The following is a 26863-nucleotide window of genomic DNA, read 5'->3' on the forward strand; positions in this document are numbered from 1 at the left end:
TTCAAAATACAGAAGATTATGTAAGTGAGATACATCGACAATTGGATCAAAGTGATTATTATCAAATTATCCTTACTGATCCCACAGAGGAATTACAACAGACGATTGAAAAGTTGGTGGAGGAGGGTCTCCAAGAAGGGTACATTACTTCTAGAGAAGCCCGGGCTTTAAAGGTCCAAAAACCAGTAATTCCGGTACTTTATACCCTTCCTAAGATACATAAGGATGACAAAAATCCCCCCGGACGCCCGATAGTTTCAAGTAAGGGCTCAGTGTTGGAACCCCTGTCAACTTTTTTGGATTTCTTTTTGAAACCGTATGTAAATGAAGCCCTCTCATTCCTACAGGATACCTCTCATATGTTGCGAATCCTTGATGCAGTAAGAAATTTGCCGGATGAATATTGGTTGGTTACCTTAGATGTTACCGCGTTATATACTAATATTCCGCAGCAGGAAGCTTTTAGTTTACTGAAAAAAAATTTTCAGTCTCGTCCCCGTCCTCACCCGGTTCCGTCGGGGTTCCGTCTCGCTTTGCTTGAGCTAGTACTTTTTAGGAACTTCTTTAAATTTGATGACAAGCTCTACCTCCAAGTAAGAGGGGTGGCAATGGGAGCCACAGTTGCCCCTGACATTGCAAACTTATATATGGTAGACTTTGAAGTTCTAAAATTATATAGCTCACACTGGTTTCAGTTTATAAGGGGATACAAGAGATATATTGATGACATATTTTTTTATCTGGGTGTCATCTGAGGACCAATTAAAGCTGTTCCTAACATGGATAAATACAATTGACAAAAATTTGCAGTTTACAGCGCATTTTGATAGGCAGTCTATTGCATTCCTAGATATTCTGATCCAACGTGATGGAGACCGTATTAAAACTACTCTGTACAGAAAGAAAACGGATAGAAATAATTATCTGAGATATTCCAGTGATCACCCTTTGGGTCTAAAGAATGGTTTACCGATCTCTCAATTCCTGCGGTTGAGGAGGATTTGCTCATCAACTGATGAGTTCTGGGCGCAAGCGCCAGACTTAATGGCCAGATTTAGTCAGAGGGGTTACCCCACCTCCGTGATCAAAAAAGCATATAAGAGAGCGTTATATGCCAACAGGACTCTTGCTACAGTACCAACAACGGCCATTTTCACAAAAGATCACATGCACGTTGCAATACTGTAAACAAGTCAGTACAGTGATGAATATTATTAAATCTCATTGGCATATATTGACTTTACACCCTATATTTCAAACAGGTCCCAGGTTTGCATTCTTTAGGGGCCAAAATATTAGAGACATGGTTGTTAAGTCCACATTTACATCCGCAAGTGTGTCCAAACTGACAGGTGGCCACTATGAGTGCGGACACTGCGATATGTGTGCCCTGGCAGTGACTGGGGACCAGTGGCAAGTACCAAACTCAGGAAAAGTTCTACGATTGAACGGACTCACTAACTGTGAATCAGAAAGAGTCATTTATGTCATTTTCTGCCCATGTAATCTTCTGTACATCGGGCGGACAAAACGGAAGATTAGAACCCGGCTCATAGAGCACAGAAGCTGTATTAGGACTGAGAAGGTTACAGCACCTTTAGTACAGCACTGTATTACTCGACAACATAAATTTATAGATCTGAAATGGCTCATTTTGGAACAAGTACAGATTGGTCCACGTGGCGGTGACATTCAAACGCGTCTGAATATGCGGGAACAGTTCTGGATTTATTGGCTGAACACAATGGATCCGGGTGGTCTAAATGAGAAAATAAACTGGTATTCCTTGATTTAGAAACCACCGTGGACTCTGTTGATTATTGCCAAACACAGTATTGAAGGAGACATTGACCACTGGATTCCGGTATGTAAATTGGTATGAGTTCCCCTAGGTACAGATAGTAGCTTTAGGAACCTCTGGAATAAAGCGAACTCTGCGATGAGACGCTAACAAAATACTAACATGAGATGATGATCAAGAGGACCAAGGATTCATCAATGTAATTCCGACAGACCATGTGATTAAGTTGCCAGTGACGTTGAAGCGGACGTGATGGAGAACGACGTACGGTCGGGACAACAATAGTAGAAAATACAAACAAGAAAAAGAGAAAGAATATGGTGATTTTCATTTATAAGGACAACCTGTAGGACCGCGATGCGTATACAGAATGAGAACAGTTGTGACTTTCGCGGAATCTGTGTATCTCAAACGAACAGACCGGACGTGAAAGGAAACTGCCTGTGATGACGTAGGTTCCGGTCTGGGCTATAATGGCACTCGAGCCGGTGTGCCATTTCAAAGATGATCGTGGCGTAAGGGAGTCGCGGAAGATTAAATGTGGTAATCGAGCCAAGAGAAAATACATGGAAGCCTCAAATTTGCATGATCGAAGCTCAGAAGTACGTCTCTGAGACAGATACGGAAGGAAGTTCCCCTGAAGCAGAACCGCTGGTTCGAAACACGCGCGTGTCGGGTGACAAACCAAAACTGGCAAGATAAGTAATGATCGTTTCTCTCGTATCTTTGGAGGACAGTGTGTGACAATTAAGAGAATCGATATGGGGCAGTTTTAATATACAAAAAAGAAAAAAAACTTTAAAAAACATGTTATAATTAAAGTAAGGTGGCCTTGTACCTAATTAGGAGTCTGCTGTACTTTGCAGACCCTGTGAGTGAGGGGCCTACATATAGTACTTGGCATTAACCTGTGAAGTTGGAATATATTTACCAGTGGTACGATTGGGTTGATTTTGTGGAATTAGGGGTATGGCATGGTGGCTTCTGTCAGCAAGTCCCCTAAGGTGGTAATGGAGGTATAGCAGGTAGGCAGAGAGGAAGCAGTCAGAGCCCTGGGGTGATTTATCTGGGTCATGGCAGGCAAAATGCCAACAACACCTTGAAGTTGTTTTCAATCATCTTGCCACTCAAATGGAAAATCTGGAAATCCAATCAAAAGGAAATTGCATTTTTAAAATACCAGCATTTCCAGTAACTGTGGCACCAACCTTTAGTGATGAGGGCTCACAATGTCTCCTGTCATTAGAGATGTGCAGGAGAAAAACATTTGTTTTCATTTTCGGTTCATTTTTGGGAGGTTTTTCTTCCACAAATTTTGGTTCATGGATTATTTGATTTATTTTCATTCGTGAGAAAAAAATGAATCAAACAAAAAACCCCACAGAAAAAATGACCAAAAAATGAAAATGAGGCTTCCTGGACCCTCTTATACAACAGCCCAAAAAAATGCCGGGGCTGGGATTCCCCCCGGCACCCCACTTACCCCGTCTAGTAGGAATCAGCAGGCTTTGGCATAGACCCAGGCACTTGCATAGGCCCAGGGCACAGTAGGTTACAGCAACATCAGCCTACTCAAGGCCGAGACTTCGGCCTGATGCAGAAGCCAGGTCTCTATGCCTGGGCCTCAGCGTAGGCTGGGGCCCAGAGCCAGGCCAGACACTACAACCCAGCCTGGAGACTGGGTCCTGATGCCACGGCTTCAGCCTGGACCCAGGCCCGATGCTGTGACTTGACCCAGAGGCTGTGTCCTGACACCAAGGCCTAGGTCCAGACGCAGTCCCAATGCTGGGGCCTTGGCCAGGAGGCTGTGCTCCAATGCTGGGGCCTTGGCACAGGGTCAGGCCCATGCCTCAGAACCTCTTCTTGGCCCTTTTTGTCCTTTGGCACTTGCAAGCCAAATGACACCGACCACTGGGGTGAATGCAGCGAGTTGACTCTGGTGAGAGCCCAGTGGACGGCATCATTTGGCTTGCAAGTGTCAAAGAACAAAGAGGACCAAGAAGAGGCTCCAAAGCCTGGGCCTGACTCTAGGCCAAGGACCAGGCATCAGGACCCGGCCTCCTGGCCAAGGCCTCAGTGTTGAGCCTAGGTCTGGGCTGAGGCCCCAGCGTCGGGACTCCACCTCTGGGTCAGGTTGTAGTGTCGGGCCTGGGTGCAGGCTCCAGCCTAGGCCTAGGTGCTGGCATCGGGACCCAACCTTCGTAGATAACAGACTGATAAGGTAAGTTTTGGGGGGTTTTTTGTTTAATTTTTTGGGGTTTCAACCAAGATCCCAGCCTGTTCTGTGACCCAAGCATCATGCTTAGGCCTAGACCATGGCCCCTGCTTTGGCCTATGCCCTAGGTGAGGCCTCGGCTTCGGGTTTAGACCTAGGCCCAAATCATTAGTTTAAAATGAAATGAACAAATAAGATTTGTTTTATTTGGGGGGCCCTCTGATTCTTTTTGGGCTCCCCAAATGAAACAAATTAGCCTTATTCATTGCAGTTTACAGTTTTGTTTCAAATAAGTGCACATTCCTACCAGTCATTGTAAAAACATGTTCACTGAGAACACTGGTTGGTGGGCAAGATAGATAGCTGTGCCATTTTGGCTAGGTCTAGCCAGAAGGTTTATTTGTGTGCCCAATATAAAAGCACATCTATGTCCAGGTTCTCAATAGGTTCTGTTTGATAGTATGTCACAGACCTTTGCACTGAGCTCTCCTTTGCCTGGGTGGATTTCGCGTTGGCTTGTGTCAGGTAAGATATTTATTTGCGGGCAACATGGTTATTGCATATTGTGATGGGGGAGGAAGTGTTAGCTGTCTGGGTGCTGCTCCTGTTTGCTCTACTCTCTGAAGTAACCAGTTTCCTCCTCTGCCACACCCCTATTCTGCCCACAAACCAGACCAGTGACCTGCGTGCACCTCTTCGCAGGATCCACTGTCCTGAACACAAATGACGCCAGTATCCTGCAGGCTTCCTACCTGACAGGATCTGCTACTCAAGAAAAAACAAAGCTACACTCATACACTTACAAGCTGAGTCAGCACAAGTATAGATTTCAGGATAAACTGTTTTTACTATTAATGCTAACTAATTTACTCTCCAGAAAGTAATGCAGTAAAGGTGACATCTTGAAACGGTTTCCTGAAAGTGCGACTGATACATTTTAATAAACTTGAAACTTGATATACAGATTTAGCACAGACAATAGTTGCAACAATGTAGTATAAATAATTTTCTTATGGTTATCAAGAGGGCTGCTGAAGGTTTGGTATTCTCTCTGTCTGTCCCTCTAAAAGAGGCATGGGAGGAGATGGCAGTTATACCCTTTCCCTTTATACATCAGAAAGCTTGTTTTGAGACAGTTTTCCTAACCATGCTGAGTTTCTCATGTGATTCCAACTCCTTCACCTCAAAGCCTGCCTATTGTTTACTTCTTTCTTTCTCACAGTTGTTTTACAGTCATGTGATGTGGAGGTCACTGTGAGAACTCTGAGTCTAAGATGACTTGCATTTTGGATACATTCTAAACCAAGCTTAACAGATTTAATCCAAGCAATTCCAATACAGCAATAACTGAGGTTTCCCTCTCCTGGGATTGAACATTGCTTCCACAGCTTGTCTGACCAGGGGATCAGGGTTGTAGGGATGTGCAGAGGGACCACATATGTTACATTCGGTATTCGTATTCGTGGGGGGGGGGGGCAGATATGTTGCATTCAGCAAGGGGGCCCCCGCTCCATTCATGCGTTTCATTGTTATTCATTTCCCGGATAAAATGTAATTTATAACCCCCCACCCTCCTGACTCCCCCCCCCCCAAGACTTACCAAAACTCCCTGGTGGGCCAGCGGGGGTCAAGGAGCCATCTCCTGCACTCGGGCCGTCGGCTGCCAGTATTCAAAATGGCACCGATAGCCTTTGCCCTTACTATGTCACAGGGGCTATCGGTGCCATTTTGAATACCGGCAGCTGACGGCCCGAGTGCAGTAGATGGCTCCCGGACCCCCACTGGACCAACAGGGAGTTTTGGCAAGTCTTCGGGGGGTCAGGAGGGTGGGGGTTTTGTTTAAATTCGCTCCTTTAGATGGCCAAATAATTCGGTGAAGATTCGTTGTATTCGTGGGAATCGAGATACGTTTTGCTTCCCCACGAATACAACAAATATGGCCCTATACATTGCGGATTGCCAATACGCTGCAAACGAATGCACACCCTACACGGTTGTAGCCCGGAAACTGAACCCATATCCTCTATATGGCAGCATATAGCACTACCTCTACAACACTAAGCCAGCCCTGGTAAGAAGCATTTTAAAGAAAAATACAGTGCTCACAGCAAACAATTCAATGGTACTGTACAAAGAAATCAAGAGCAAAAAGGTGAATTGCATGGATCAAAGACATGCAGAGCAAAAAGCCTGATCCTCATTCCACCATAACTTTTGTCTCCTTGAGAAGTGTATTAAAAACAAGAGGCATGACCATAACAAAAAAGGATTATCCCCTTTACTCTATAAAAATGTAAAAATATAGAAATACAATAAAACATGACATGATAAGAGGACCTAGGAATAAGACCAAGACTGTAAATGAAGGGGGAACAAAACAGACAAGTGCTATGTGATGAAGGATCCAGTGTTGCTGCTGTATCCTGTTCTACTCCTGTTTCTGCATCTGCTGTTGTTAATATACGTTTGATCAATACAGAATGTAAATTTGCATATTTTATGTTTCAGCCATTAAAATCCTGTTTGGGGAGTAGATAAATAAGTAAATAAATATATAAATAAATATATCTATTATAGAAAATACTACCCCTCCCAATTACCAAAAACTGTTCTGGGCGGTTTCCAATATAACATTCACAATTTAAAACAAGACAACATAAAAATAATAGAAACTTCCAAATAATCCCCTAAAACAGTAACTTATACATAACAGAGTTAATTAAAAGCTTCCCGAAACAGATGCTTTTGTCTGCTTTTGGCCCTGCAGCTGCTGAATATTCACTAGACGTACATTCCAAAGACTGAGGCTACCCAGATGAAGCAAGGACCATAATTCAGAACTATTTTATGTAGTGGAGAAGATTAAAAGACACTTTGGCAACATTATCTGATGGAAAAGTAAATTTTAGAGGGTACTTTTCAAAGGGACTTCTGCAGGTAAAGTAGCGCTTTATCTGCAAAAACATCCCTTTAGAAAACCACGTAACAAATATGTGCATTAAATTACATGCATACATATGTATGTGGATACTTATAGCACATAGGCATGAGGGGGTTCTGGTGGTGGAGTCTGGGCAGGGTTCACATTTACGCACATAGGGCCAGATTTTAAGTGGTACGTGCGGGCGTAAATTTGTGCGCGCAACCTGGCACACACAAATGTACGCCCGATTTTATAACATGTGCGCGCAGCCACGCGCATGCTATAAAAACCGGGGTCGGCGCACGCAAGGGGGTGCACACTTGTGCCTTTGCATGTGCCGAGCCCTAGGGGAGCCCCGATGGCTTTCCCCGTTCCCTCCGAGGTCGCTCTGAAATCAGAACGGCCTTGGAGGGAACTTTCCTTCCGCCCCCCCCCCCCCCCCCCCACCTTCCCCTCCCTAACCCCCCCCCCTTCACCTTTGTTTTACAAGTTGTGCTTGCCTCTGGGCAGGCGTAGGTTGCACGCGCGCTGGCCAAGTGTGGGCGCGCGATCCCCCGGCCTAGCGGCCCTACGAAGGCCTCTGGCCACGCCCTCGTCCCACCCCAGACCACCCACACCCCACCCCTTTTTTCAAGCCCCAGGACATAGGCTCGGCAAGCGTAGGGCTTTTAAAATCTACCCCATAGTTTTTTTTATTTTAAAAAAGTAGCACCTAAATTCTCTCTGGAAACTACAGATACCAAATAACAGGTGTAACTGTGTGCACATAGTTTGCCAGGTTAATTTTCAAAGTAAACATATTCACATAAGTCCACTTTGAAAACTGGAGTAATTTATGCACATATTTGTTGGCTAACGTATGCCTGATGTTACAAAATCATCTCTAGGGAGGGTAATTTTATAACATCACAGGTAACTTATGTGGGAACTACACGCATACGTTTTCAGAGTGAACCTAAGCTTTGAAAATTATTTAAAATAATGCGCACAAATGCACTTGCACAAAGTTATATATGCTTTTTGCTGGGTGTAATTTATTTGTATGGGTTAACTGAAACACAACAGTGTGCATGAAAATACAAACTCTGCCCCATCTTTTTTGTGTGTTTATGTGCAAATTCAGGTTCCATGCATACTTTTCTGAGCATCAATACCGGGCAATTTTATAACTAGCCATTCACATGCATACAATAAACCCTTGTTTTATTGCATAGATGGCTTTAAAAAATCATCCTTTATGTCCGTCTATATGAATTTAGTTTGGCTTGGTGCGGTATCAGTCCCTGACACATGCATGCATATTTCTGCTTAAAACAAATGCTTCATCTTTCCCATTGGCGTCAAATCTATGCATATTCCCTATTATTATTATGCCACTGTTCGTGGTTGCTATGAAACAGTTCACTTAATTTGGTTGGTCTCTGTTTAAAAGAAGACAAATAATTATTCCCATTTTCCATGTTAGAAGATCAAAATGAGTCTTTTATGTTCCAGCTTTGTGTGTCGCTGTTCACAGGTGCCAACAAAGAACTCAGCTTTTAAAGAGTGGACTGCATGCCAAATCTAATTTAATGAAGCTGTTCCTAATTAACAGTCTAGCTAAATTATCACCTTTCTCCCAAAAGCTGTATAGTTTTCCTTCATGGAGGCTGAAAAATACCCTGCATGAACAGCAAAGTTAATTGAAAGAGGAACTATACTCTAGCTGTGTCATACGGCACTCTTAAAATGTCAGACCTTGAGTGACTTTCTATAAAGACGGGGATCCCAGTTGGCTGCTTTGTTATCTTTGCTGTAAAGCATGACAATATGAAGGCTTTCAGAGCAGTGCTGGATATTTATCAAACGCTTCACACACACACACTAGGCGCTTTAAGAAGCCTAAGGAATAAGTGTATCCTGATAAAAATATAGCATGGAAAGTGTGTTTAATCTTATACAGTTCTGGCATAAATACCACTAAAAGTACATAGATAGAATGCTTCTTTTGTATGGTATATTTATTTTAATATGTTTTTATATTCATTCAAATATAATTTGTAAATGCAAAGCATAAATTAAATTGCTAAATCAAAAAAATAGGCTTTTCTAGCTTAGCTGTCTCTTTTCCTCATTGCCCTGGCCTCTGCTTTCATCTAATCTGCCTTCTTCCAGATCCTGGTTCTTCTTTTCAATTTAGTCTTCCAGCATGCCACTCCTCTCATATCCATCTCTCCATCCATTTTTCACTTTCCTTCTCCTTTTCTCCCACTTTTCGTGTTCATGCCTTCATCTGCCGCTTTCCCCTTCCCAGTCTCTTACAACCATCTTTTCCTCTTCCCAATCTCTCATGATCCATCTCCACCTCTCTGTCATTTCTCTTCTTCTTACTAGTTCCTCACGTTCCATTTCTTGATCTTTCTCACACCCCCTTCACCTACCTCTTCCACCAGTCACCTTTCATGGGAGCAGGTATAGGGAGAGGAATAGCCAGTAAGAAACGGGAGGTTCCATTGCCTCCATATAAGTCTCTGCATAATTCTGGAGACTGCATCTTCCAAAGGATATAATTATGATGAAGTCAGTCCAGAGGGCAGCAACTAAAATGGTTAATGGTCTTTTTCATAAAGCATATGGGAACAGACTTAAAGATGTCTACTCTAGAGAAAAGGAGAGAAAAGGGAGACCTTTTTCAATGGAAAGGAGGCTCTGCAATGAGAGGTCACAGAATGGGGCGAAAGGAGGTAGATTCAGGAGTAATCTATGAAAATACCTTTTACAGAAAGTGTGGTAGAACAGCCTCCATGTGGAGATTGTGGAATTTGAGAGTGCATGGGAGAAACACAGGGATCTGTGAGGGAGAGGAAGGGACTATAAAGCTGAGTAGAAGATATGGATGGGCAGACTGGATATGCCCTATGGGATTTACAGTATCTGCTATCATGTTCTATGTTTCTATGTTTTATCTCTACCGTTGTTCTCCCAGCATCCCCTCTAATCCCCCTCCATTTCTATTTCCTCAGCTCTCCATTCTTTATCTCTCTCTCTTTTCTCTACAACTCTGTTTCTCTCCTCTAGTTGTCAAGGCCTTCTTTTATCTCTATCAAGCACTCCCACTTCTATTTCTTTCCCCAGTTTTCCCCACTGCATCTATCTCTTCCTCCCAGATTTGATGTTGCGCCCGGTCGCAGACGGCTGCGACCTTTGTTGCTTACCTTCTTTCTTCCTACAGCACAGAGTCTAGGGAGGATGGCCGCCTCTGCTTCCACATGCCGACCTCCATTTTGTGCCTGGGACGGCATGGGTGCTGCTCCCGGCAGCCATCTTGCATCCAGGGTAACCTAGGGCACGCGCCCGCCTGCCCCCTTCTTGTACGCATCATGGCGGGAACCTCGGGGGCATCCCTACCGCATGACATCATCCGCTTACAATACTTAAGCTCAGCAGACCATCCAAGCTACGAGTTAGCAAGGATTCCTGTCCTGCTTAATTCCGCCACTCTGGGACTTCGTCTCGCTGTTTCTTTTGGGTGATCTCAGTACCCGCTCCTCGGGGGCCTTGCTGCACCTAGGGCTATCCACTCCTCGGAGAGCCATCTTAACCTGTCTCACCTTCCTTCCAGCGAGCTTCTTCAATGTTCCTCAGACGACCCTCCAGTGCACCTGTTCCGCATCTCCTCGGTGCCAACTCTAAAACTGGCTTCCTCTGACTCTGAGTGAGTACTGGACCTTCTCTTCCTTCGTGTGGATTCTCTGCTGACCACTATCGGATTCATACTGTCTTGTGCAACCATTACCACCGGCGTCCGGCCTAACCTGCGCTGCGGACCACTACCGGAGATTGCCAGCACAAAGCTTCATCAAGAGAAGGTTCTCCCCAGGTTACCGCGCGCTGCGGGCCACTACCGGAGACCATCAGAACAAGTCTCATCGAGAGGAAGTATCTCCTGGATTACAACGCGCTGCAGACCACTACCGGAGAAGCCTGCTTGCAGGCTATATACTTGGACTGAGTATATTAACCCGTTCCTCGGGTTACTCTTGCTGCATAATAAAACTATTGCCTCTATTGTCTTTCACTGCTGAGATCCTGCCTGTCGTGGTGAGTCCTCACAGGGCTCCTCCCTGTGGGTGGAGTCATCTCTTCCATGACCCAAGGACCCAGTGCCTAGTTTACACATAGAACGTAACATCTGCATAGTGCTTTTGTCTGTCATCTTCTGTTTGTCTTTCCCTCCCCTGCACAGATCACTACTTTAACTTAACTTCCCTTTCTACCCTCAGCTTGCCTATCTTCCTCCATTCTCGTCCCAGTTTCATTTTCTACTTCCATCTATTCCTCTCTTCCCCAAGTTCACTACCCCACATCTATCTCTTTGCCTCCTAGTTCTATTTGTCTTTCTCCTCCCCAGCATCTCTCTACCTCTATTTCTCCCCTTCTGCACCCCCTACTTTTTTCTGCCTTCTCTCTTCTTCACAACTGTTTGTCTCCTTCCAGCTCTTCACCAAATATTTTAGTCTCTTAGCCCAGAGCCCCGACTCTACCTATATCTATTTGCCTTTCAACTGCCCCATACTTCTGTTTATCTCTCATGTCCCCAGGTTTATTGGAGGGTTTTCCACCTCATCTCTTTCTATCTGATCTGCCTGTTTTGTGATGGAATGGAAGGCAAACAAATGGATTCCATATCGATTGCTAATTGTTAATGCCTATTTATGAAAAATTATCTGAGTTACCTGTTATTACCTGTTGATTTATAACTATGAATGTTACTTTTGGAAACCATTGTGATCTTTTAATGGAACGGCAGTATATAAAATGTCTAAATAAATAAACATGTATAAGTCATCACCAACAAGAGCAGGTCTTCACAGAAGTGAGAGTAAAACAGATTCCCTGCAGGAGACTGAGTAGGGGCTTTTGCAGAAATGGCAGTAGGAAGTGGACCCCTATGGAGCAGGAATGGAACAGTGGTGCAAGTGCAGGCCCCAAGGTAGCAAGCGAAGGAAGCCAGCAGTAGTATAATCTGCAACAGCAGCTGGAAAAATGGGCACTGTGTGGACAATGCAGTTGAACTCAGGTTCAGGGCCCCTCTAGCTGTCCCTCCTCTCCCACATATTACCAGTAAGCTCCATAAAATACTGTAGAACTTTAAAAAAATTATGCACTGTTACCATGCAAGCTGCACTAGCAATAAAGCTATTCATTAATATTTACCAGAAGTTCATTAGTTTGATATAAGGAGGAAGGGATACTGGCATGAACCAAACAGGGAATCATATATGCTCTTCTACCCAAGATGGCGCTGTATTAAGAAGGAAAACAACAAAAATTGTTCTGAACAGGGAGTAATATCTTACAAACAGCCATGCTCTGTGGGTGGCAGCTGAGGTAGATCTGTAAAAGGGTGGATACTGATAACTGGGCAGACTAGATGGGCCGATTGGAAATAAAGTCAGACAGCAGAAAGAGACCAATGAAGAAGTTCCATTTATGTTTTTTTATTTAAAAAATTATTAACTGCCTACAGTGTTTCTAGGTTGTTTCCAATAAAACATCCACAATTACTTCAGTTACTAAAAAAGACAGCATAAATAACCACAGTTACATACAGATAAAACAAATTAAAACAAATAAAAGAAATGAAACAATACACTTATTACATAAAATTATATCAAATTTGCAGATCTCCTATTTTCTTCCCAAGGTACAGTAACTCGGCCAAGATCAACTAATGCAGTGGGTCCTCAGTCATTCGCTTAGTGACAAATGCCAGCTGAAAATAAAATACCTTTACCATTTTCCTAAATTTTAGCAACCCAGATTCAGCTTTTAGACACCTTGGAAAACTATTCCAGTGCATTGGATCCTGTATTTATAAAGGTCTTTCCCTTGACTCATCCAGCCAAATTTTTTGAATGATGGCACATTCAATAATATTTGATTGCCAGATTTCAGAGCCCTTGTAGGTTGTTATAGTTTCAAAGCTGAGTTAAAACTATTCAGAGCCAACCCATTTATATCCTTGAAGGCCAACATCACCACTGTCAGCCAATGATACTTCATCAAAAAAGGAGTAATGTTTTGATGTATCAGAATTCCAGGCACAATTTGCACTGCTGAATTCTGTACATATTGCAAAGCACGCGTCATATTTTGAGGCAAACCGAATGATTGCTTGACTGTTTTCCAAGCCCTAAAAGGTTGTCCAAAATGGTGTACAATCATATAGAGTGAAGCAGATCCCAGGGTAAAAACAATTCAAAACACAATATAAGGAATAAATAAAAAGTGATCATTAAAAATCACAGGAAACACTTTTACAGATATACAAAAAACATTATAGAATGTCATGGCCTTGGCAATATATGTAAGCAGTGAAGAGCTTCTCTGACTCATTTTCTGCTTCCCCCTCCTAGAGATAGGCAATTAGCTTTATTTCAAAGTGTCACCTCATAATGCTACACAGAGTAACACCCTTAATTAGCAGGATCTCATAAAAACACCTCCGTTATATAAAAAAAAACCTGTTGCAGCATTCAGCAAACAGTTATTTGATGGATGAATGTCACCAAGTGCTTTGAAATGTTGGATTTTGAACATTCTAAGAAAAAAAAAAGCTTCTTGACATCTGCTTACTTACTGAATTCATCAATGTTGATAGAAGAACCCCTGCATATCTGAAGAGGACTACATTTCATAAAAACTATATATAATTTGGCATTGTTGTAGGATTTTATGTTAGAATTTATGTCTGTTTCTAACAGCTATATTTTTGTTATATTGAGCACTGTTTCTTGATTAATCCTTTACCACAGGATATATATATATATATATATTCAGGCAATATAGCTCATCTGTGGGACAAAAACTCTCAAAGGTGTGGTCTAACTATCTGATTTGGTATCAGGAACTATGAGACTGATGCATCTTATTTTTTACACTACAATCCCCTATCTAACCTAACCATCACCAGTTTTCTTTCTCCTCCTCTTCTTACTTTTCAGAGACTTACTAAACATATCTTTTGTCATATCTTTTGTCATAGATTAGACAATCTCAGGGCCCATCATCGGCTATTCTCAAAATAACTGGTTTATTTTTTATGTGAGGCATTATTAGAAGTGGTTTGCATCTGGTAGAGCTCTTACAACCTAAATTATCTTGTTCATCATGTGAAGCCGTTGACATACCGTATCTAACGGGTAGCATAATGACAGTTTGAAGTACACGGAAAGGAAGCATCACTAAAGAAAAAAAAGTTCAAAGAACCAATTTCCTTTCCCCCGATCAGAGTAACTACCCATCATCTAGACTACATTGCAAGTGATGTGAGGTCAAATCCTAATAACTTGTTTCAAATGCAAATCTCGCGCTGGGCTAGAGGATCATGCGGTGAGATTTGCAGAAACAATTGAAATATTGTAAGCAAAAATAGGAATCTAGCCACCTATCTATACCTCTCTCTCTCTCTCTATATATATATATATATCTGTATGTATGTGTAGGTAGAAGAGGAAGATTCTTCAAAGGAAATTAAGTATTTCATTAAAATGTTCGTTTAACATTATTTTGCAGATATTCCCTCCAATTTAGGAAGATTTCTAAATCTTAGGTTAGTTTTCTAATATCCTCTAAGATTTCCAAATTGATGAAATATTATCCTGAAGCGGAATCACACAGGTAACTGAAAATTTTTATTTCAAATCAAAATCATCTGATTTTTGGAAAGAATTGGAAAAATAGTCTTCGGGACAACCGTTTTCATTTCTAGACTAAAAAGTGAATTAGGTGCACATTCCAGTCTGGCAGCAAATGCTTGCTCTAGATGAATCAGCATTCTCCACATGCTCTCAAGAATAATTTGCAGCTATGCTTCTTCAGGAATTTCATCCTCTGTACTTATAGGCGCTGACACTGCAAATGCTGGAAAATCAGACACTGCGTCAATGGCATCCCCAGTGTCTAGTCAACTCCTAATCAAGCCCACGGTGCTCTCTGAACTGATATCAGCAAGGGTGAGCTAACCTGCAAATCCAGAGCAAGGGGAAAATCAAGAATCAAATCTCCTACTTCATGCCATACAGCTTTGGTAGGGTTTTCAGTGCTGAAATCTTTCCTAGGTCTCTCCTGTGATAAATGGGAGGAGGAATAGCCTAGTGGTTAGAGCAGTAGACTATGAACCAGGAGACCAAGGTTCAAGTCCTGCTGTCACTCCTTGTGACCTTGGGCAAGTCACTTTACCCTCCATTGCCTCAGGTACAAATTTAGAGTGTAAGCTCTCTGGGGATAGAGAAATACCTATAGTACCTGAATGTAAACCAGTGTGATATCTTGTTTGAGATCAAATGTCGGTATATAAAAATAATAAATGAGTCCATGGCTCTTAGCTCCACTATGACAACTGAAGGGAAAGTCTTGCTTCTCCCCTTCCATTTAACCAAGTATCAATATAAACATTTCTTCAAAATGGAAAATACATTTTAGAAGTTCTAACAATAGTGTCCACTTGCCTTACCCTCGCTCTTAAGTTTGCATTTCTTTTTTATTGCATTTAACAAATTATTTTCAAGAAATTCCTCATCTTGATTTGAAATCAGAGATACTAATAAGGAAACATACAAAGGAAATATAAAGCAATATCAAGCAAGCAATCTCTGTACTCAAATCCACAATTTCTTTTGGATCCAAGAGCTCAACCTGAGGAAATAATTGTTGGAACAATTACAAAAGGAAACAGAAACTGTTGTATAAGGTACAATCACTTTCACTAGCAAACCTGCGCCATACCTCATCACTCATTCGGCTGGAATTGGAGAGGAGCTAACAACCGGAGAAATTTTATCTACGAGAAAAAGCAGATAGCTGAGTTGGTTGAAAAAAGATATACGAGAGGCCATGAAATTTTATAAGACATTTGCAAGGAAACTTTAGAAGGAATAAAGCACCTCTCTCAATAACCCTAGGTCTTAACAAGAGAAACTGTTTCCTATTTTTTTTGAGTTGTTCTGGACAAATCGGGATACATATTAACTTTCTAACCCATAAAAGATAATCTGCGATGGCGAAAGTACATTTTTTAACGTTCACTCCTTATCCGCCTCCAAAAGAAATGATACCACCAAAGTTGCAGGGATAATGGAATCCTTTTGAGTGGTTTCCAGAATGTCTGTTAAATTTAACAGCTGAGGAGCAGTGGGTGCTAAAACTTGAACTCCTTTCTGGTCCAGAGAAGCCTTACTCTTGAAGGGAGGGATGTAGTAGACTCAAAGTCAGAGGAATTGCTTGTTCTGGAACTTTGAAAACTTCCAACATATACTTCTTCCACATATCTTTTGGTTGAATCAACTGATTTCTGGGAACATTTATAAAGCAAAGATTTTTCCCTTTAGTCAAATTTTCCATATTTTCCAGTCTGGCAGAAAGCAGCTGGTTATCCTTCATTAAAGATGTTTGAAATAACAATTTACTACTTAAATCCTGCTGCAATTGCTCGATATTTTTCTTATTCATTATTAGTTTTTTTTTCCAAGTTTCCAACATGAGAATCTAATTTCTTCATATAGGCATAGACTGGGGCCATTTGATTAAAGATATTAATATTCAGTAGTTGTATGGCCTCCCAAATTGAGCCTAAGGACACATCAGCCGGTCTTACCAGATCTATTTTTGAAATCTCCGGCAATGTAAACTTCTCACCAGCTCCAGGCCATGGTGCAGTGCTTCTACCTTTTTCCCCGGCACCCGATATCATCAGGAAGGACCCAACAATCGCCTCAGATGTCTCCACTCCACCCTGCCCAACCAATATTGAACTCCAAGGCTCCAGGGACTTGGGTAAGAGGCTTGCTTTCCACTGGGTGACCTGGGACAGTCCACTCCTCCGGGGATAGGGTGGTGTATAACTCCAGGGAGGTGTTGGATTCAATTTCCTCCCAAACGCCGTCCAGTGAGACTATTCCCAGCTCCAATGTTCCCCCGCAGTATGTGAGCATCCATTGGGTCTGAAATTGTAGCAAAGGACTTCGGATGGGCTTCTCTCTCTTTTGCCCGCCGTTCCTTGCTGAGTGAGGCATTGGGGGAAAAAAAGAAAAACAAGGCCCGAATGCAGCTGCTTCACACGCAGCCAAGAGCTTTGGCCATCTTGGATCCAGCTTACTATTCCTTAAGTTTGCATTTCTATGCAATTATTTGTTATAATTCTGTTTTGAGTTAACATGACAAACAACAAATATTTTGTAATTTCTAATGGAAAAGCAGTACTAAGGGTAGCCTAGGATTCAGCCTACAAGCAGAAGTTAAGATGATGTTAAAATCTATGGGAAGGAAGGGCTTTTAGAAACTAGAGAAAGATCTTAAGATAATACAATAAAAAATAGCACCATCATATTTCATGTCTAATAATAGAACATACTAGGACATGGTTAATGTCTACAGAATTTAACAAATGCTATGTCCATGTTATGTAGCTTTTTATTCATACATTGATTTTTCTTATAATTCTCACAATCTATCTGACTTTAATGCTCAATCTTATATGGTAGATTTAGTAAACGGAATCATGGAATATATTCATTAGCTGGAACTAGTCTATATAGTTCTGGTCAGCACATCACATATAATGAGATTGATCAATAAATTAATTAATGGTAATATTTTCTAAAAACAATTGGCGCATCTTTCCAGCCTAGGTATGAATTACAGATGGCACTCAGTTTGAGCTAGCTTGTTTTCTTATAGCAATGAAATATTTTTATGATATCTATTTTAAAAGTCATCATAAAAAGACATGTACATATTAGATTCACTCCCTGACCTTCTTTGGCTACCGGGAACACAACATACTTCAGCTGTAGATTGAATTCACATATACTTTTCACAGCAAATAAAAGTATATGTAATGTTATACTGTTCACACACTTTTACCTGTATAGTGACTGAGGAATATTCCAAAGCATGTTTTACACACATCCTCACCTGCAGGAAATGCGCAGAAAAGTGATATATTTGCACCTTATGAAAAAATCCATTTTATTCTATTTCTTCTTCAATTAAAGTTATTGAGGCCCAATTTTGGGTGGGATACCAAGAAGACACCCCTAAGGAAACAAAATCAATCATGAAATCTTGCAAAAATGCAGTGTAAATGTAATTTTCGGAGTGTGACACACAGAGTGATCAACACACAAATGTATCAAATCATGTATAAATATAGATTATGTTGACAACTAAATATATTGTTGTGTGGAACCAATCCAAGATGATAAATCTGTATAAAGAACTACTTTCGAATTAATATTAAAGCAAAACAGAGGTGTATATGGATATGTAATATACTCATGAGGGGCTCCAGGAGGGTGTGGGGAAGGTTAATGGATTTCAGACTTCATGACTCTTGACTAATGCTCTAAAAAATGTGAGCTCTATATATAAAGCCACAGTCAAAGCTATTAATCCTCTGCTATGATAAATTCCAGAAACTCAGTAGTGCTCTAGAAATGATATGTAGAAGAAGCAGTAAAAAACATAGAATCCTCACAGTCTGGATAGGGCAGAGGCAAAATTTGAGCAAATTGTAAAGCATATAAGGAGAAAGTAAAACAACATAAATAAACACATTTCGGCTACATCAAAACCTCAAAACAGGAACACTGGCTGTCTTTAAGTGAGAAAGAAAAGCTGAAAGAGGGTGAAGGACAGTGCCTGCTCACTAACATTTGGCAGACAAGCTGAACCAATGAATAATATGAGTGAAACATCCCCAAGTACTGCTGCAAACCAGAAATTTTGCTGTGCAAATAAACCACCCAAGATAAACAAAGAATAAAAAAGCAAAGAATAACTTGAAACTAGGTAGCTGTAGAGGATTCATATAGAGTAAAATATTGTTGGCAAAAAAAGTGCAACCCTTATATATTCCAATCCAAACATCATGATCAATTTTGGATTCTCAACTTCATTTTCTTTTATTTCTTTGGTTTATATTCTGCTTTTTCCAGGCACGTCAAAGCGGATTACCTTCAGGTACTCTAGGTATTTCCCTGACCCCAATGGGCTCACAATTTGCTGCAATTGCTATCTAATGCCCCACCTCAGCAGCAGACAAGACCTGAGACAAGAAAGATTCAAATCTTCTGTTCTGATATTCGTTACAAAAATTATAGTCAGTCTTCATCCAGGAGCTGCTGCTACTGAGATAATCGCGCCCCTAGAAAGTCTTCAGTTCTGCAAGGCATAGGCTTTGCTGCATCATGAACTAGGCAGACAAGCCAGATACGCCTCTCCCAGTTCACCAGTCCTGTCTTGCGCATCCTGTAAGAGCGTGCTTCCTCCTACCAAGAAGATAGTCTGCCTGGTGACAGAGCACACCGGAATGTGCAATTAAAGGAATTTAACCTTTGCTCCTTCCTGAACCAGCAAGGGGTACAACCCAAGCCAATGAACATCCCCCTTGAAATTCACCTCTGGAGTAACCATTCCAGGGCAAAGAAATCCTCGTCTGCTTTACTTCACGGGAAAAGATTTAGTGGATGCTTCGATACCAACCATGATCGGGTCCTCTACAGCAACAGAAGCCTCTTCCTTCCCCTAGCTGCTAGTCAAGGCCTGCAGAGCTCCAGAAGAGCCATGGAAAGCTAAGCTATCCTCTGCTTGGAGGGAATTCCCCTTCATGCAATCTCTTTGACAGCTCAGAGTTAGGCAATTTGGGATTTCTAATAATGTTTTTGATCTAGTCCTTTTGTTCATGTTTCAGCTCATAGATAAATGGTTCACAGTGGCATTTTTGGACAGAAAATAAGAATGATTTCTTTGGACTTGGAAAAGTAACTATGAACACAATTTTCAGCTAGCCCACACACTTGTAGAGTTTGCTATTTGCACTGAGCCACTGGGCTGGCCCAAGCGTTTCCAATATATAGGGATCCTTAGGGTGTGTACTCCCCCTACTCTTTTCCTCCAACCACAGCAAAAGAAGATGCATAGTCTATGGGCACTTTTTTTCACTGGATGCCCACATAAGTGAATTTTCAAAAGAAAAACTACAGGCATGTCACATACCAAATGGAGGAAGAGAGGACAGCCTGGAGAGGAAGGAAGGGGGGAAATAAAGGGAGAAGAAATAAAGATGTAAGGGATTCCTTAAAGCATATACCTCTTTTGTCTTCAAGGAAATAGAGCATGTTGAAGAGGTAGACAAACTCCAGCATCAAGGGTCTGACCATGCCAATGGATGCAGCCTTTCACTCAGAAAGGAAACAGCAGCATTCTGGACCTCGACAACTTTAGCAAACTCTTTAGCAGATATTCCACAAGGAAATTCCTGGCAGGAAAGGAGCTTATTGGGAAACAAATTGTTTTTGACACAAATGCAACAAAAAAACTCTCTGCTTTGATGGGGGGGGGGGGAGGGGGAGGGGGAGGGGGAATTGGATTCAGACAACCACCAACGAGGACCCCACATTTTATGGTTTGGGGTACTGATATGCAAGGGGGTGTGACCTGCACAGAGCAGCAGTTACTACCCTTAAGAAAAACATGGGGATAACCTGCACAGCGTGGCAGATATTACTAGAGGAGGCTTGCTGGGCAGACTGGACGGACTATTTGGTCCTTTTCTGCCACCATTACTAGGCTGCTATGTTACCTTGTCAGAGGTCAGCAATCTTGGAGTTATCCCAGGACAGCAGCACAAGTGAGTCATCACTATCAGGACATTAAACAGAGCTCCTGGGAACATGGAGTTATGATTTTAACCCAACACAAGAAGATGAGAGGTCTCGTTTGCTTCACACCTCTGGAGCAATGCCTCACTGGGGGGGGATGAGCGCTGCCAGCTACTGCCATTACTTGTCTCCTTCTCTTTGGCAGCTGGAGCGATAAGAACCTCCAGCCTCTGCTGCCATCACCATGGACTATCTCCTCGTTTATTTTCCATGGTTGGGGGGGGGGGGGGGATGAGTTTCACCAGCCACCTCTGTTACTAGGCTCTGTTTCTTTGGCAGCTGGGCAGATGAACATCTCCAGCCACTGCTGCTACCATGGACTGCCTCATTATTTTTTTTTTCAGCGGCTAGTGGATGAGCTCCACCAGACACTGCTGTCACTCACAGGCCACCTCTTCATTCATTCGGCAGCGGCCTCCTCATCCTTTCCTCAGCATTTTCAAAACTGGTGGGCTGGCACTTTCTGGCTGCTGATCTCGTGATGCACCGGTGTGCATATAAATCCAAACCCTGCCATAACTCTGCCCCCAAATCCCTCTTTTTTGCATGCATAAAAGTACAAATTAATTTGTTTTAATTTTTTGATGTGTATACTTTTTACATGCAAAATCGCCACATTTTTCTAATGAGCCATTTATGTGCATAAAAATGCATTTTATATATGTAAATGGCTTTAAAAATGTGGCCTAAGAGCACAATTTTCAAAAGACTTTTACTGGGGTAAATAGCTATTTATCCAGAATAAAGGGCTATTTGAAAATTGCCCATACTGTGGGTAAAAGTACATGTATTGTGCTACAATGAGTGCAGTTTTTACCCACATTGAATGGGGGCCTTCCTGGCTGAGAGTTTAATGTGGAGAATTAAACAAGCCTAGGTTTGCATTTTCAAAAATAGACATGTTATGGGCTAGGAAGCAGTGTCCTATTGCGGATTGATAACTGGATACAAGACAGGAAACAATGGATAGGACTAGTAAATGGTCAGTTTTCCAAATGGAGAAAGGTCATTAGTGGAGTCCCTAGGGTCTGAACTGGGACCTGTGCCATGTAGCATATTCATAAAGTATCTGGAAAAGGGAACAGTGAGTGAGAAGACCAAATTTGCAGATGACACAAAATTGTTTTGAGTCATTAAAACAGCAGCAGATTGTGAGTAACTGCGGAAAGACCTTGTGAGACCCAGGACATGTATCTGTCAGATGCAAAAGGAAAATTAACTACAGGGTACACGATGCTAAGTTCCATGTTAGAAGTCACTACCCAAGAAAAGGACCTCATAGTGCTTGTGAAAAAGACCTTGAAATCTTCAGCTTAGTGTGTGGTAGTGGTCAAAAAGACAAATACAATGGTAAGAATTATTTGGAAAGGAATAGCGATCAAAACTGAGACTATCATAATAGCTTTGTACAGAGGCACAGAGAAAAGCAACAAAAATGATAAAGGGGATGGAAAGGCTCCCTTATGGAGAAAGGCTAAACAGATTAGGGCTCTTTAGCTTGGAGAAGAGATGAGTGAGAGTGAATATGATTGTGATATATAAAATAATGAGTGGGGTAGAATAGGTAAATAGGGACTGCTTATTTACCCTTACAAACAGCACTAGGATTAGGGGTACTCCAATTGTAGGGAGTACAATCAAGGTACGGAATCTGTTGCCAGAGGACGTGGTCAAGGCAACTAACACAAAGTGGGGTTCAAAAGAAGGTTGGAAGAGTTCCTGAAGGAAAAGGCCATAAACAGTTATTAGCCAAGTAGACTTGTGAAAGCCAACACTTTTCCCTGGGATCTGCTACTGGACTGACCACTGTCGGAAACATAATGCTGGGTTCGATGGGCCTCGGTTTGACCCGGCACGGCAGTTCTTATGGTACTACATTTATGTCCATTTATTTTTGGTCGATAGTTAAAACCATTGTGATGCCATATATTCATTACTTTAGTCGGCTGGCATTGAAATCGCTCAAATTGTTTGTAGCTTGTTTAGTGCTAGTTCTATGAATGTAATATTGTGTCCCGCATTTAACTTTGGACTAATGCAGGCTATAAGCTCTTTTAAATAAATAAAGATGCTCACTTTGGGGTAGATTTTAATACATGGACGCGCCGATTTTATAATATGTGTACGCCGGCACATGCATTTTATAAAATTGTTGGGCCGCGCGCACATGCGCAAGCAAGGGGGGTGATTATTTAAGTTTCTCGCGGCAACGCATCACGGCCTTCCCCAGTTCCCTCCCAGTCCTTTCCAATTAAGGAGCAGACTGGGAGGGAACTTCCCTATCCCCTACCCTAACCTCCCTTCCCCTTCCCTTCTCCTCCCCACCCCCTAAACCATTTCCCTTTCCTGCTTTTTTTCTTATTTTGTTGCTTACTGCTCCAACGGAGCAGTAGCAACTTGCATGTGCCAGGACTCCCTTCCCCGGCACAGTGGAGAATGGTCACTGTACCGGCCGCCTCCAGCCCCGCCCCTTCTGCACGTAATGGGATTTACGCACCCGGCCGGGCCCCTTCTAAAATGCACATGGTGCGCACAAGGCCCAGCCGGGTGTAACCCCGGTTTTTTATGCGCACCGGGCTTTTAAAATCTGCCCATCTCTTTTTAAGGGACATAGTATCCACAGAAAAGAAGGTGAAAATCTCTGTAGCAATTTTCCAAAGGTAACTGAATATATTTATGAGCACCAGAACTGTGGCGAATGCGGCATATAAAAGTTTAAGTAAATAAATAATAAATAGCTGGTACAAAGCTCATAGGTAAAAATACCCATAGACTTCCAGCAAAATGCATGGTTTTGAAAATTGCCCCCTCAATGGCTTTAATTAAGGTACTGTATATTAGCAAGAAAATTGATATTAATTTATTGGAAGATGTATTAGAGATTTTTGAAACTAATGTCATCCAAAGTGGCTTTGGGATTCTATCAATATTTTCAAAATACCCTTACTGGGGGTTTCCAAGGGTAGCAAAAGTGTGGGAAATGACTTAAAGGCCTATGCAGTGTCTGTGCAATGGATTACTTTTAGAGAAAGTTATTGTGGGTTTCAATAACTGCATTTCTTTTTCAGAGGTTGTATTTTATCACTAATAGATCAGACTGGACTCCAATAAAAATCTCCAAATTGAATACTCCAGCAGATAATAAATGTTTTTGACACAAAATTTAGGGACATTCTCACATATGTAAAATATAAGGAATTTTGAACAAGAATACAGGGCAGGATTCAGGATAAGCTGAACAACCAATGGGCCTCATTTTCTAAAGTATTGCAGGCCTGCGATACTTTAGAAGATGAGGGTCGGGGGGCCGAAATGGGGGGCGGGCCTGCGCTAGCCGGCAGCGATCACACCGTCGCGGTGCGATCGCTGCCGGTTTCGCACCCAATAGCGCCACCATAGGAGGTGTAGCTATTGGGAGCGAAATAGGCAGCGAAAAGGCACTTACCTTTTTGCTGTCCACGGCGTCGGCGCAGAGTCGGCCCCGGTGACGACCCGACTCCTCCTCTTCCGGGGCCGACTCCGCCCCCATCCTGGTATCGCACGCAATAAGGGACTTTTCACGTGTGAAAGGTCCCTTATCGCGTGCGATACGTTTGGAAAATGAGGCCCAATGTGTACTTAAATAGAAAGATGACTTTGCTACTTATTATATCATCTATAGGCTAAAAAGCAAACCCCATCATTCATAAAAAAAAGTTAATAATGCATGTGTTATGAAAAAGGGAGAGAGAGAGAGACTATCTACAAGATCCTCATAGTAGTTAAGTACCATCAAGCTAGAGTGAGAGAACATGGTAGAAATTTCATCTTTGTGATTCTTTCCTCACTCCATATGATGTCAAATCTTCACCAAGGTGTACTATGCTGTTCACATGTTACATGTTACATGTTACATGCGAAACTGGCCCCTAAACCCTAAACCACCACTAACATCTCGACCTATCAGGTGGCCCTCCTATAGAGATATAAATAGGTGCACACAATGAGGCTTTTGCCAGAGGCTCACTCTCTCTTTCTGTCTCCCCCCACAAACCCAGAAATGGCCAAAATGCAATTCTAAAAATTTATCACAAATTGTGTTATGGCCATTTTGTGACATATCACACAGCTTAATTCCAGGGAAAAAGGCATAGTTATTTCCAGCATTAAAACTGTGCGATATGGCCCCTAATTTAACTAAAACCCACCCAAACTCCTCCCCTGATCCCACCCCCCTCAAAAATGTGCATTTGCTCTATGCGCTACTATACTTTTTGCGTGCGTTAACACATTATTGCGCATGTTAACGCCATAACACGTTTTGATAAATGATCCTATTAATTGCTTAGAAATGAAGATGTGTCTGGTTAGCTCAATTGTTTACAGCTGTCTTACCTGGTAATTTGATTTAAAAGATTGAATTAACCTTTCTTACATGAGAAATTTTTACAGATTGAGAAAATGTCTGCTCTGCTAAATAAAGTTGAAAATCTGAAATTTCTTTTCCTGGTTTTTTGTTTGTTTTTTGGGTTTTTTTTAACAGATAAGTCTTAAAAATTCTCTTTATTTAATTTTGGATCCAAATAATTTTTTTATTACTTTTTAAAGGCCTACTTTGGAGCACTTATGCTTTGATAACTGTTCCGTGTGGTACTCTGTCACTGTACATTGTGTATATTACATTGTATATCTTTAGCAAAGATGAAGACAGCAGAATTAAAAAAAAACAAACTACCAACAGCTGTGTTTTATCTTGGTATTAAAGAATGTGTCTAGACTATAGTATGCTAAAAGGTGATAATTGAAGTTTTTCCCCTGTTAATTTTGTTTAAATTCAGTTCCAATTTATGAACTTGCAGGGAAGCAGGTAGCGTGGTTTTTATTTTTTTATTTGTTATTGTTATTGATTTTTCTACGGGAACTTGTGATTTATTTTTCCTCTTCCCTCTTCTCACTTTTTGGGGTTCATGTTATGTGTCATTGTCTTCCATATAGAGTCTGAATGGATGAATGTCACTTTTGTCTTTGTATATTGCCTGTTATCTTATAGAAAAGTGGGAAAACATAGATAAAGGATTATACATTATGTAGCTATTCTCACTTTTTTATACAGTAAAAACTGGCAATTGTTGGGATAGGAGCAATTTCCCCTGTGACCATGCAGGTGATAAGCCCCTCAGATAACTCCAGTGTAGACCCCAGTGAGATTAGCCATCAGGTTCAAGCCCCAGGCAAAATGCCAGAGTGCATGGTTTGAACTCAGAACATGGGGTAGGAGCTTCCTGCCCCCATGATTTTAAAAGGGCAGGAAGGAGACAAAGTGAGCTCAGCCCTGCACAGGACCTGGTGCCAGCTGCCTTCAGGCAGGCCCCAGCACTGGGTAGACCTCGGCACTGGGCCGGCTTGGGTCAGGCCCCAATGCCAAGTAGGTCTTGGTGATAGTTGAGCTCAGGGCCAAGCCTTGGCATAGTGGGGTCAGTTTTGGGCAAGCATTGGCTCCAGGTCAGATTTTTGGTCCAGCGAGATTTGGCCAGGACTGCTAGAGGTCCATTTTTTTTCCTTTAAAAAATGTCACGAATATGAAAATATCCAAAAACGTTTGGGGTATTTTCATAGGAGACTATTTTCAGTTAGTTTCAATCAGAATGAACCAAAAATGACCTCATCTTTTGTCTTTTTGGCATTCATTGGAAATTAATGCACATCCCAGACAATTTAATGTAAGTTAAAAGTGCAGTTCTCACATAAACCTGCACAAAAAGGTGGTCAGAGTTTTGGCATGGGAAGGAAAGTGTGCACACTGCACAGTTATTGCACTTTTCAACTTCCCATACATATTTTCAGGCACATACTTTTCATCTGCTTCAAAGTACTTGCATTGTGTACACCATGTGCATCATATTTATTTATTTATTCATTCACAATTTTAACCACCTATACCTGTGAGGGCCCAAAACAATATATAATATTAAAACATATCACACATAAAAACTATAACAATACACAACAATAATTTTATCACAATTATTTTCTTCCTATCTGCGTGCTTATACTGTACCCTCCTCCATATAATACTCTCTAAATTTTCATACCTATCATTTTGTGCTTGCATGATTATGAAAGAAAGAATTCACCCTCCAGGTCATCCATATTAATGCTAATTATGGAAGAGCACTCCTTGACTTTTCTGGGAAGCAGTAGGTTCTGTTATCGCTACTTAAGTGAAATGATACTGATTTTCT

This window comes from Rhinatrema bivittatum, chromosome 1 (assembly GCF_901001135.1).
Source record: "Rhinatrema bivittatum chromosome 1, aRhiBiv1.1, whole genome shotgun sequence".
Lineage (NCBI taxonomy): Eukaryota > Metazoa > Chordata > Amphibia > Gymnophiona > Rhinatrematidae > Rhinatrema > Rhinatrema bivittatum.